The sequence below is a fragment of the Marmota monax genome, unplaced genomic scaffold (genome assembly GCF_021218885.2).
Source record: "Marmota monax isolate L192 unplaced genomic scaffold, Marmota_monax_Labrador192_F-V1.1 WCK01_AAM20220418_F8-fsc00103, whole genome shotgun sequence".
NCBI lineage: Eukaryota > Metazoa > Chordata > Mammalia > Rodentia > Sciuridae > Marmota > Marmota monax.
The window spans coordinates 3,297,438-3,310,628 of record NW_026694286.1 but is presented as its reverse complement, the minus strand read 5'-3'; positions in this window follow the sequence as shown (position 1 = coordinate 3,310,628).

Below are 13,191 nucleotides of genomic sequence, written 5' to 3'. Positions count from 1 at the left end.
GTGGTACCAATGTAAATGCAGAGCTGCGACAGACAAAAGAAATAGACCACTGTCAGCCAGAGGACCCTATGCTCTGTGGATTCTGACCTCATGGGGTGAGCATCAGGCACAGGGACTCCAAACAGCTGCAGGAGCCAGGTGGGCATATGGCTCAGGCATCTCTACACCAGTTCCAGCCAGGAGCACCTCTGGATCCACCTGAACATCAGGAGTCTCATCTGCTCCCACCTGCTAGAGACATCAGAGACTGTTTTTCCTGGGACACTTCCTCCTGCCCTGTTCTTCTCTGTCCTTTCTTCCATGCTTTTGGGATGGCAGAGATGCTACTTGCTTTTGTATAATAAAATTGATGTTCAAAGATTTTTAAAAGTTGATTATCTCAGGAATTTTGTTATAGTAACAGCTGACTAACATACTAGGTGTTTAACATCTGACAAATAGTTTAATTTCTTTGTGTTTCACTTTCATCACTTTTAATTGAGGATACCTACACCTCATTGGGTATTGTGAAGATAAATGAGTTCATACACATGAAATGCTTAAGCAGCACTAATCCTAACCCATGTTGAGTATCATATAAGCATTTATTGTCTGCTTTATTATTACGCTAAATAATCCAGCAAGCAGGCAGGAAGAACTACAGATTCCAAGTTTATTTCCATGTGCTACCACTAACTCTGAGTGCTAGTTTTGACTCCAGGTTTCTGTCTTTGCATCTGCAAAATAAGTGCATAGGCCACATGGAAGAGCTTCACAGTTTCATATACTGTAGCGATTAAGCTGGCCCTCCAATTCTTCCCTTCAAAATACAAATGTATGCCATTGTCACAATGATCAAATTATATAATGAATGTATAAGCCCCATACGTGCAAAACAAGTGTCACGTTGGTTTTTGTCATCGCTGTAGGGTGTATTCAGTACTATATTAATGATGAAAGCATTTTAATATTAATTCCAAATCTGATAAGCCCCAACTACATTGCAAATATAAAATTAAGTGGGCATCAAAGAAAATAAGACAACTACAGAATTTTTTAATAAGATGGTTTGTCTGATGACCCAGGGTTTCTTCTTTTACCTCTCTTCTCACTACTCACCTTTGCTCCCTCTCAAACTTTTCTTCCTGTTCTCACTCAAGGAATCATGTGTTTCCAGAACTAGAACCATCTTTATCATTCTTGATTTCCTTATAATTGAATACACTCCCACCCTTTCTGAAAATTAGATTTTTCATTTGTTTCCTTTTGTTCTAGTAATATTATTGACTTAATAAAGAGGGTAGATTTGGCTGAGCCATGGGAATATTTAATAGAGTGGTAATAAAATCTGTAAATGCTGGAGCTCTATGAAGAGTATATGACTGGTGGGGAACATGAGGTTAATGTGTGGCAGTTGATATATCGATTGGGTGGGCTTTCCTTACCTGTTTATCATTTGAGTGTAATTATAGGTCAAAATTTCAAAATAGAGGAATATTTACATAAAAAATTACAGTGGTCCTAGAAAATATATCATAGCATTTGAGAAGTCAAAAGGACCTTAAAACTAATCGAGGCAAAATTTGATTTAAACCATAATGAGATTATGTGACAAGAATATGCTTTGCCTCTGTGCTATTCTTTTCCAAATCCCATAACCCCAGTCTAATCATAAGAAGAACATCAGACAAGGCCAGATTTGGACAAAATTCTTGCAGGATGCTTGGTTGGCTTTTCTTGAGACTGTTGAAGGCATAAAAACCAAACAAGACTGAGAAGCTGTCATAGAATAAAAGCAAGTGGGGAGATGAGACAAAGAAAGGCAGTGTAGTTCCCTGGGTTGAATCCTGGAGCACAAAAAGGATATTAATGGAAAAACCTGTGAAATCAAAGAAAGATAGATCCAAGTACTCACTGGATATTTTGGTCCCCACTGGAATCCTCTGGGCCCAGGACTGTGGGTCCTTCTGCCTTCCTTCCCTTTCCAAACTTTTGCACCTCCCTTCTTTCCCAAAGCACCTAGTTATGACTCTCGGATCAGCTAAGGATGCAGTCTGCCAACCCCTTACCATCACTGCCACTCCACTCATCCTTGAGTACTCGCTCTTAAGTCATGCTAAAGACTGCCCAGGCATTTATGAAATCACTGTTAAATTAATGTGTGTTGTGCATTTGATGTTCAACAAACATAAAGATAACAGCTCATTAAAAATTAGAAGAAAAAGCTGGGTGCTCATGTGTAATCCCAACAGGCTGAGTCAGGATGATTGCCACTTCGAAGCCAGCCTCAGCAATTTAGTGAGACCCTAAGGCAACTTAGTGGGACTCTGCCTCGAAATAAAAAATAAAAAGGGCTGAGAATATGGCTCAGTGGGTAAGCGCTCTGGGTTCAATCCCTGGTACCACAAAAGAGAAAAAGAAAAAAGACAAAAACCTCTCACATTGTCAACTGTCCTTTACAGATAGAAGCAGAGTGAAGGTGGAAGAAGTAGGTGTCTTTTTGGTACCCTAAATGTCACCTTCTCCACAAATCCTTTTAAACAACTCCTCTTAAAATCTTTCATCCATATTTTTAGCCTTCCTCCCCTGCTTTATTCTCCTCCCTAGCTCTTATTAACAGGTTACAATATATATTTCAATTATTTATTTGTTTGTTGTTTGGTCCCAATCAGGAGTGTTTGTGGGTTTCGTCCACTGTGGTTATCAAAATGCCTAGTATGCTGGAACAAGATAGATGTGGCCAGCTCTCTGTATCCACAGATTCAACATCTGTGCATTCAACCCAGTATGGATCAAAAATTTGTCAGTACAGATTGCATCTGTACTGACTGAATATATACAAAATTTTTCTTGTCATTATTTCCTGAACAATGCAATATAACAACTATCTTCATAGCATTTATATAGTACTAGGTAATATAAGTCATTGAGAGATTATTTAAAGCCTATGGGAGAATGTGTGTAGGTTATATGCAAATATCATGCCATTTTATTTAAGGGACCTGAGCAAATATGTGAGGATTCCTGGAAGCCATCTCCCTGTGGATACCAAGGGATACCTATACTCATAACTATGTATTGAATTAATTAGCCCTAGAGGTAGGAGTATCCTTTTTCTGATCATACAAATAAGTGAACTGAATCTTGACTGATGAAATAACTTCCAAGGAACATTGGCTAGTTGGTGGTGGCAGTAGGATTCATATTCCGTACCCAGAGACTAGGCAAATGGGCACTCATTATCCTACTCTGCTTTTCTTTTATGCCTTAAGTGGAATATTTGTCTCCTACCTGATTTTTTGAGTTAAATAAGAAACAAAAGAATAGTATATTGACGGGCTCTTTTACTAGCCATTTGAGCAGATATTAAAGTGTTATTTAGATCATAAGAACCTGAAATCTGTTTTAACAATTCAACCTGAATATTGTAGAGGTACAGTAGGTTCTAAAGGCATGCTCAGTGTGCTCAAGGAATGACCAAGACAAAGTATTGCTGGGGGAATGGGGGTGGTATAGAGAGGTAAGATGTTCTCTGCAAAAGTCTATGAGAACAGATGTCAGTTGGAGAATTTTTTTTCGAGTTTTCACTGAATTACTTGTTATGCTGAGATTGAAGTCTCTATGGTTGAGAAAACAATATAGCTATTTGATTGCCCCAAAGAGGAAGCTATAATTTTAGCTCATCAGAACTAAGTATAAATGCATTGCAGGTTTTTTAAAAATAGTTTTAACAATATTTGACAGTATGATGGTAATTTTGATAAAATAAAGTATTAAATTCTGAACCAAACCGATGAGTTGATTCTACATGTAAAAGGTACAGTTAACAGCTTACTAAACAACAGAAATAACACAACACAAAATTTGCACATTATAGGCTTAGAAGATCAATGTGATGTAATCATTTTGGAGCTCAGAAAAATAAACTTGGTAGATAGCTCTATCTAGCATTTATAATAAGAAATGTAATTTGAATTCCAGTTTCAAAGTAAGAAACTGTCCTGAATTTGGACACTGCCCCAGAATAGGAGACGGGTAATTGACAGGCATCAGCTCACCTGATGGATGAAGAGCAACTCCATGTATTGAAAGTGTTCACATTAAAGAGAAGGAGAGAGAGAAAGAGATCAGAGCAGACTAATTTCAGCTTCAATAACCTGCCGACTCAAAGAGAATAAAATATTTTGAATATTAGTATAAAACACATGTCTCACTCTAGTGGATGAAATATTCTTTGTTCAAGGACAAAAGTCAAATCTCCAGAAAAGAAGACAACTCTCAAGCGTACCTCAGAGCTGCTTTGGTGTAAATCAAGTAGCTGAGCTTTGCCACTGGCAAACAGTAGAGAAAAGAAAGGCAACCAAAGTTATTCTGAAATTTTAAGAATACAGGATTATAGAAGATGTCGATATTTCTTGGTAATGTGGAAAGCTATATCCAGGAAGAGAGGGAGTCTCTTCCTTTATGCACTAAACTTCAAATGATGCAAAATGCTTCTATAGAGCATTTATTTCCAGAAAACAGATCACAGAATTTGAAAGAGGACCCATATTAGTGTTAAACTATATAAAAGCAGGCTTACAAGTGACAAAAGGACAGATCCACATAGCAAAATGCAGTGAGTGTGATTTAATATTATTTTATTTCCAATTTATTTCATACCAGAGGGGAAGTTATACATTATAATGGAGATTATTGAAACAACTGGTGAAATTTGAATATGAACAGTAGTCTATCAATGTTAAAATACTTGATTTGGATCGATACACTGTGGTTATATAAGAGAATGTACCTTTTGTTTTGTTTTGTTTTGTTTTAGGAAATACTACTGAGATATTTAGGAAAAAATAGCATCATATCTGTAACTTACTCTTAGAGACTGGTTCAAAAAAATGTAAATGCATGTGTGTGAAGAGGGTGGGAGGAAAAGAGTAAAAATGATTAAGCAAATGGAGGGAAGCTGTTAGCAACTGGTAAATCTGGATAAAGGTAAAATGAATGTAAAATTATTTTTACAATATTCTTGCAAATGGTAAGTTAGAATTATGTAAAAACAAGAAGTTACCAAAAAAAACTAAAAATATTCTAATATAATTGGAAATAAAATAATATTAAATCAGACTTGATTTAATAACATTTATTTAAATATTTAAATACGAAATATTTTAATATGTTATTAAATTGAATAGTATTATATAAAAAAATGTAATAGAGAAACCCAAGAAATATAGAGAACTGAATTTTACACAAAAACACATCGGAAAGGGGAAAACAGTCCTTAGGAGGAAATTTTTAGCTTTAAAAATAAACACATTAGAAAACAAGAAAGTGTATCAAAAACCAGTATTGGATTGAGCATTTCTGCCACTTGGTTCTAGATACAGGTATAGTCATGAACTGAATGAACATGGCTGGAGTTCCAGGAAAGCAGAAAGAAACAGGGAAGTCAGAAAGAGGAAGGAGTCCAGGAAAAGTGACCTGATGAATTTGTTTTTGAACTGCTAGACTGACCTTTGAGCTGTATGTGTGGGTCTGATGTAAATCAACAAATAAAGCACTTTGAGAACTGAACTAACATATCAGGTCCTAGATGGGCCAATACATGGAACACATGCAAGATTGATTCAGATAGCTCTCCAAATACACCAAACCATAGCACACAGAAAATGTGTTTCAACTGGTGGCTACACCCCCACCTGGTTGTCTACTAAAGTAAAATGTCAATGCTTTCCATGGAATTTAAACAAGGCTCAGTCTTATAATATTGTTACTGAAAGCTCGGTCTAATCCCCATGCCAATCTAAGAATGAGATACAATTTTGAGAAAAAGGAAAAAAAAAAAAAGGTTTTAATGCTTTGCTAGCAAAGGAGAAACATGGGGGACTGCTGTCCCAGAGGCTATGATTCTACCTATTAGGGTTAAAAGAGTTTTTTAGAAAAAGGTGATTCAAAGGCTGAATTCCACACGTTTCTCTGTCACTCAATTGTTAATTTAGGAGTTCCTCATTTCTGAGATCTTCTGGTGTCATCTCCAAGTCAGAATTACTTCTTCCTGTGGTGGGTGTGTGCTCAAGGACAGATAACTCTGCCTAGGATGGAGAATAAAGGTAATCCTGTTTCCCCTGAGGTTGGGGAAAGGATGAGATTAGGGAGGAGCAGGGAGGGAGGAAGAGAAAGAAACAAGTCCATTTAAAAAATAAGTCAAGTGGCAGAGCACAAGGGTTCTATTCAAAGAATAAAGTGGACCACCATTACAATATTAAAAATGTCCAAGATGTGATCCAAAATTATTCATCATACAAAGACCAAGGAAATATCAACTCCCATGTTGTAACAGGGGTTCACTTGATGTTTTGACTATATCCCTTGTGGCTTTGAAACTTACATGCTTTTTCTTTTTCCCAATCTTCCCTAAAATTCTACCCCCCCAAAAAAAATTCTACACCCCTCCCCCGAATCTCTCCTCCATAATCTCATTTTCTCTGAATCACTTCTATAAAAGCCCCCTATTCCTGCGGATGGGCAGAACCACAGCTTTTGGGACAGGAGCCCCCTGTGTTTCTTCTTTGCTAGCAAAGCAATAAACCTTCTTTTTCCTTTTTCTCAAAACTATATCCTCATTATTGGATTGGCATCAGGGACAAGGACAGAGCTTTCGGCAACAATATGACAAAACAGCAGATGGCAACACCAAGATGATAAAGTTGGAATGAAGAAACAAAGACTTGGAAGAAGCTATTCTTAAAAAGTCTCCAAGAAATAATAATGGATCACTTAGACAAATCAAACATAGAAATTCTCAGCAAAGTAAGTAAATAAATAAATATGGAAATTTTAGAACTAAAAATACAACTGAAACCAACAAAACTTATTGGATAGGTAAGTGGCAGAATGGAGATAACAAAAGGACGAGTCAATAAATTGTAGATGGATCAGTAGAAATTATTAAATCTGAATAATGGAGAGAAAAAAGATTTAAAAGTTTTACGATGCTACAAGAGGTTTTTTTTAAAAAATTTTTTAGATATTGATGTACCTTTATCTTATTCATTTATTTATATGTGGTGCTTGTTATGTTCGAATTCGGGACCCCCAAAAGACCACCAGAGACCAAGATCCATGCAAACAGCAAAGAGGTGTTTATTGCGAGCTAGCTTGGTCCTCCACGGGCACACAACAACTGGTGACGCTGAGAGGCCCCGAGCCCAGGGTTTGCAGCAGTTTTATACATTCTTTGGAGAAGGCAGGGACTTCACATACATCATAGCATCTCTTAGCAAATCATCACATACCACCGGGAAAATCAAATAACAACTCTAAAACATGATTAGCACATTCACTGGCGGGAACAAGTTGGGTAGGGGTGATTGGTTACTACAAGAGGGGGATTTATTTGAACTGATTGGCTTAAGCCAAGAAGGGGTGTACGTGCTGAACTACATGGTTTCCCAACACGTTATCAACCACCATAAACTACTGGGAGGGTCATCTGGCATCCCAGGTATTTCCCTGTCTCATGCTGATTGGTGGCTGCTAGGGGGTTACTATGGGTCTCCACCTAGCCTGACTGAGTCAGGGATACCTAGCGCAGCAGATCTCTCCTGTTATTTGTAGATAAACCACTTAGTAGGTTGGGAATGTGCCTAGGAGTGCTCTATGGGTCTTTCCAAGGACAAAGGTGATGTCCCTTCCTTGGACAGGCTTTGCTCTGAGGTCGAGGCTGGTTTTTCAGTGCTGAGGATCGAACCCAGTGCCTCACACATGCTAGGCAAGTGCTCTACCACTGAGCCATGACTCCAGCCCCATTTTTTTTTTTATCCCACTGTTCATGCCTTTAGAAACTCAGAAAAGAAGAGTGATATTGAAAACAATGTGAAGAAACAAAGGCTGGAAACTTCCCAAATCTAGAGAAAGATTCTAGAAGCTCAGTTCACTCCAAACAGTATAAACTCAATGAAACCCATAGCCAGAACAGCATAATCAAAATGCTAAAAACTAAAGACAAAGAAAAATCTCAAAAACATCCAGAGAAAATTATCTTCATGGAACTTTTTGTTGTTGTTGTTATTTTGAAATAATATTAGCTTTATAGAAGAGTGGTCAAATATTGTAATTAGAGAAGATTTACAGAATGTTCAGTTTCCTCTGATGTTAACTCAAAAAGACCAAGAGAATTCTCTGGATGACCAGGTTACAGAGAAAAAAAGGGGCAGTCATATCTGGACCCCTGCATAGATCGGATGCCCCACCAGTTGAGCACCCCTGGAGAGGATCCTCCATGTGGCCAACTCAATTCTGATGTAGTAATTCCTCCAGAAGTACCTGTTGACAGATGTTCGTCTTCTTGTGATTCAAGCTTCCCACTAAATGGCCCAGGCTTTCCCTTCAGAGGTCAAATCTTATTGAGGAGTCCTAGAGGACAGTTCCTGAGAAGGAGACAACCTATTCTCCTCTTCTGAAAGTGAGAACAAATCCCCCTAGGAATTCACTCTATTAAGGTGGCTTGGTACACCCAAAATTGCCAACAAGAAAAGTTTATACCAAGTGCTGGATTCAATCTTCTGTCCACACAACCAGAAAACAGAGGTGAACCACCTTCTAAATAGACATCACTTTCCAATGAAGATACTTCTGAAGTCAGAACAATAGCAAGATGTCTTTTTACCTTTCTGATACAGTGACTTTGATATTTTTCCTCTTTTATTGCTACTAAGAGAATGTTTCATGGCTCAAATGGAAATTTGATGAAATTATGTCTTAGGATAATGTTTTATAACCATAGATTATTTAAATGTGAATCATATAAATTGTTTCCATTTCATTCAATTTGCAGGAATTACAATTACTATAGTATTTTTGTTTTTAATACCAATAACACAATTCAAAAACATCACAATAACATTTTGATCTTTTTTCTAAAACAGGCTTGAATTTTTTTCTCTTTTGAATATTAGTAAGTGGATATACGATGGCTCTAATGGAAATGTCATGGGATTATAATTCCTTAGGATAATATTTTATAGATGTATATTCCATACAAATTAATCTACTAGTAACCTCTTTCCTTTTTATTTGATTCCCAGATAGTATATAGCATTTTTATTGTTATTTAATAAGTCTCTTCTAATGATCCAGAAAAAGCTAAGGTAATTTAGATTTTTCTCTCTTTTCATTTCCACTGTGATAATCATGCAATTGTGAAAAAAGAAGTTTTGTCAATATTATACTTCTTAATATAGCATTTTATGTGAATTTCATTAGTAAACTGTTAGTTTTCTACTTTTAGGTAGTAAAGGATGGAGTTTAAAATGTTCCCCCATAACATGAACTGTGGAAGTTCTATGTAAATGGTCTCATTATTGAAGATATTTGAAACTCCAAATCTTTTTTTTTTAGAATTTCCAATTTCAGTGTATTAGACAACAGTGTTTAAAGGTGGGGAAACTGCAAGTCTTATCTGTGTGCCAAATGTTGAGTTTAGTCTGGTTAGGAAACTAATATATTTGCCCAAGTAAATTTTAGTTTAAAACAGAGATCCTTTGATGGTTTTTCTTGTGCTTAATAAAAAAACTCAGCCGGTTCCCTGTGAGGCCCTCTGCTGGGCCCTGCTGTTCTTATGGGCCCTTCTCATGTCCACTGTGTTCCAGTCACTTTGTCCTCTGAAGAGTCACGCACACCTATTTCCTTCCTTTGATCCTGTTCCCAGATCTGCCTGAAATGAATCCCTCCCTGCTTTGGCCTTCTCTCTCCCTCGCCCTACAGGTCTTAAATGTGTTTTGGAGTTTTCCCTGATTTCTCAATCAAAACTAGTTCTTCCTCTTCCTTTTTCATCATATGCAATGTTTTTAAAAGCACTTATCACGATGTACAATTGTATAATCATTATGTGATCCTTTGTTGAAATGAGCACATCTTTGTCTCTGTGGATCTATTTTTGTTCATTTGCCATACCCAGGGATTTCAGAGCAGTAGGGGATGGGTGCTTATGACATTGGGTGGGACATATTTCCTTCTGCAGGTGTATTGGGTTTTGCTCAATAACAATGCACAAAACATGACCTCCCAGTGACTCAAAAAACAAACCTTTATTTCTCGCTCATGGATCTGTGGATGAACTGTTGTCTGCCCCAATTTGGGGTGGGCTTAGGTAGGCTTTCAGGCTGGCTTCCTTCTCTCAGATCTGTTTGCCTTCAAGGGCCCAGGCTGAAGAGGAAGTGGTGACCTGTGTGTGTTCCTCTGGAGGCAGACCACACAGCACACGAGTGGAACACAGGCTGCTTCTCAAAGCCTCTACTCAGAACTGGCCCACTCTCATTTACCAGTGCTTCACCGTCAAAACAATCAGGAGGGTCCAGAGTCGGTGTGAAGGAGAAATCAACTCCATTCCTCTGTGAGAACCCCAAATGACCTGTCATTTCCAAGAATATTTTTTTGGTGGCGGGGGTGGGGTGAGTTACTGGGGATTGAACTCAGGGTCACTCTGCCACTGAGCCACATCCCCTGCCCTATTTTGTATTTTATTTAGAGACAGGATCTCACTGAGTTGCTTAGCGCCTCAGTTTTGCTGAGGCTGGCTTTGAACTTGCGATCCTCCTGCCTTAGCCTCCCGAGCCCCCAAGAATCTTTAGGGGGCTGCTTTGTACACACTCCAGGCCCTAGCACCTCACACTTCACACCACAGGCCCAGGCTTCACAATCCTTAGAAACAGGTTCCACTCAGGAGGCCATGGACATCCCTAGTGAGGGTCAACATGCTCTGAGTGTCCCCCAGCAGTTATTGGATCCTAACTATCACCTAGGATGACAGTCTATAGGAGAGGAAAAATGCTTATTTGAGGAAGGCTCTGATCCTGATTAACTCCCCTAAATTGGCACTTGTCAGCTGATGTTTCCTATGAACCTCATGAGTGTTGGGAGATACATGATTAAGTGTGGGAACACAGATGAGAGTCTGGGTCAGGCCCTTCTCTTTTGTTTTCCCACCTCTTGCTCCTCCTTCCAAAGGAGTTGTATCTTTACTTTAGATTCATCCCCATGAACTTCATGACCAAGCAAGAAAAAGCCAGGCAGAGCCTGGGTGACACAAACATAAATGTAAGGAATAACTGATACAAAATCAACATGTCAAGAGTGTGTCATTCTACCTTGACGTTTTTCAGAATTATTCTAATTTCATCAGATTAATCATACGTGAGAAGACTTAACCTAGCCATAGGCAAAAAGATTGTCTTCACACAGTAAGCAGATAATAAACAAAAGCAGAATGAATAAAAATGTCCATGCATGATATAAGGGGGGGGGCAGAAGTAATGAACATTTCTGAGAGCTAGCCATGTTCACAGACAGTAACTGCAATGTCAGGCTTGATTGCTTGATGACATAACCCTATACCATAACACACTGTTGTTATTCTCCCATAAATAGAAACAGAATTGAAGTGTACATGCTATGCAAACAAGAATCAAGCAAGTATTCACAGGGGATCAAGTATGATGAGATGAACTCTGGAGACAGATGTTCTGGGTCTGGGCCTGCCCCTCCCACTGGAATCAACCATCTGTGGATGCAGGTCCTTTTAACACTTTTGAGCTAATATTTGTGTTAGCACTTACCTGGGTATTATTACACTCAATCCTTGTAACTGCCTTATTACGTGCCTTTTTTTTCTTTTTAACATCTCCATTTCAGAGAATAAGAAATTGAGGTTTTAAAAAGTTAAACAGCTTAACCACTACTGGAATTGGATGTGCCTAACTCTAGAACCCCTCTATTCTATCATGTCTCCATCAACAGATTCACTAAACCCCATGCTCACATGCTATTGTGAGCACTGGAAAAGATGTGTATAAAAGCACCTTGGGAAATGTTAAACCAATGCGGTTGACATTACAAAATCAAACAAGGGCATACAGAATTTCCTTTAGAAAATATGGGCAACTTCAGGAAGCCCTCCGTGAAATACATGAGGATCTTCTCTCAGCATGGAAGCCAGGGAGAGAGCGGTCTGGCATTGGAAACTTTGGGTGGCTCTCCCACAATAGATTGCCCAATGCATGTGATCTTTCCCTCCGCTCTGCTAGGAAGGTTCCTCACAGTAGCTCTGGAGATAGGCATAACCCATTAGGAACTGAACAGCCCACCTTTAACCTTTTTTGGAAAAGACCATTCTATAAAATCTCTTTGACATTTCCTTATATAAATAAAGCAGGCATGGCTCCATTTTGTCTAGAAGCTGATCTCTGATCAGCTTGCCCGTCCTGGCCTCTGCTTCTGAAACTACTTTCTGTGTTCTGTCGTTTTTCGCCATTTTATTTCTCTTAGCTTTTATTTCTCAGCCAGCCAGTACCACGGAGAAGAACCCCATTTCTATCTCCAGCCAGGGACATGGGCCGGAGGCAATCATAATATCATTTCTTTTTTACTTATGTACCCTGTTAACAAGCATTATCTTAATTTGCATACAAGCTCAAGAGGAAGGTACGCTCTAATTTCATATATTAAATTATGCATGTTTCTGCAATACGTTGTTAAATCGTGATAAAAGACCAACTCAAAGGCCATCTGCAGTGCTCCAATCCAACTTCCCGTTCTTAATGTGGACAGAAAACCTGGGAGCTGAATGGACTTCCCAGGTACTCAGACCAGGCACAGGCCCAACCAGTAGTGGAGCTTTAACTTCTCCAGAACAGATTTAAGGACAGTGCCCTGAGCTGACCCCCAACTCTAATGGAGCTTCAAATGAAATCTAGTCCAGGGCCACGACTTCCTGGAAGGCTACCGCCTCCAGCCAGCATGACTTTTCTTTGAGAATACCCTGCTAAATGAGCGGGCTTGGCTTGATTCAGAAGTAATCCCTTTCTCTTGGGTGACTGGGTTCACCCCTTACACTTCAAATCAAAGATGGCACTTTTTTCATTCATTCTGCAAACAACCACTTATAAAAGATGCGGTAGCGACGCCAATCGAGTTCCTTTGCCCGCAAGCGCTCATCCACACACCGGCCAGAATGAATCAAGAGCAAAGTTGTCCAGGGATCCCACCCAGGAGCCTCGGCAAGCCCTGAAGCCAAAACGCTTGACCCGCGCGCGCACAGCGGCAGCAAAGGCCCACGCACATGCACACGCACGGGAGCGCTGGCTCCCGCGTCCCCGGCGAAGACGCAGGGCGCGGGCGGGAGCCCAGGAGTCTTAGCAGAAGGCGGGAGCTCCAGGC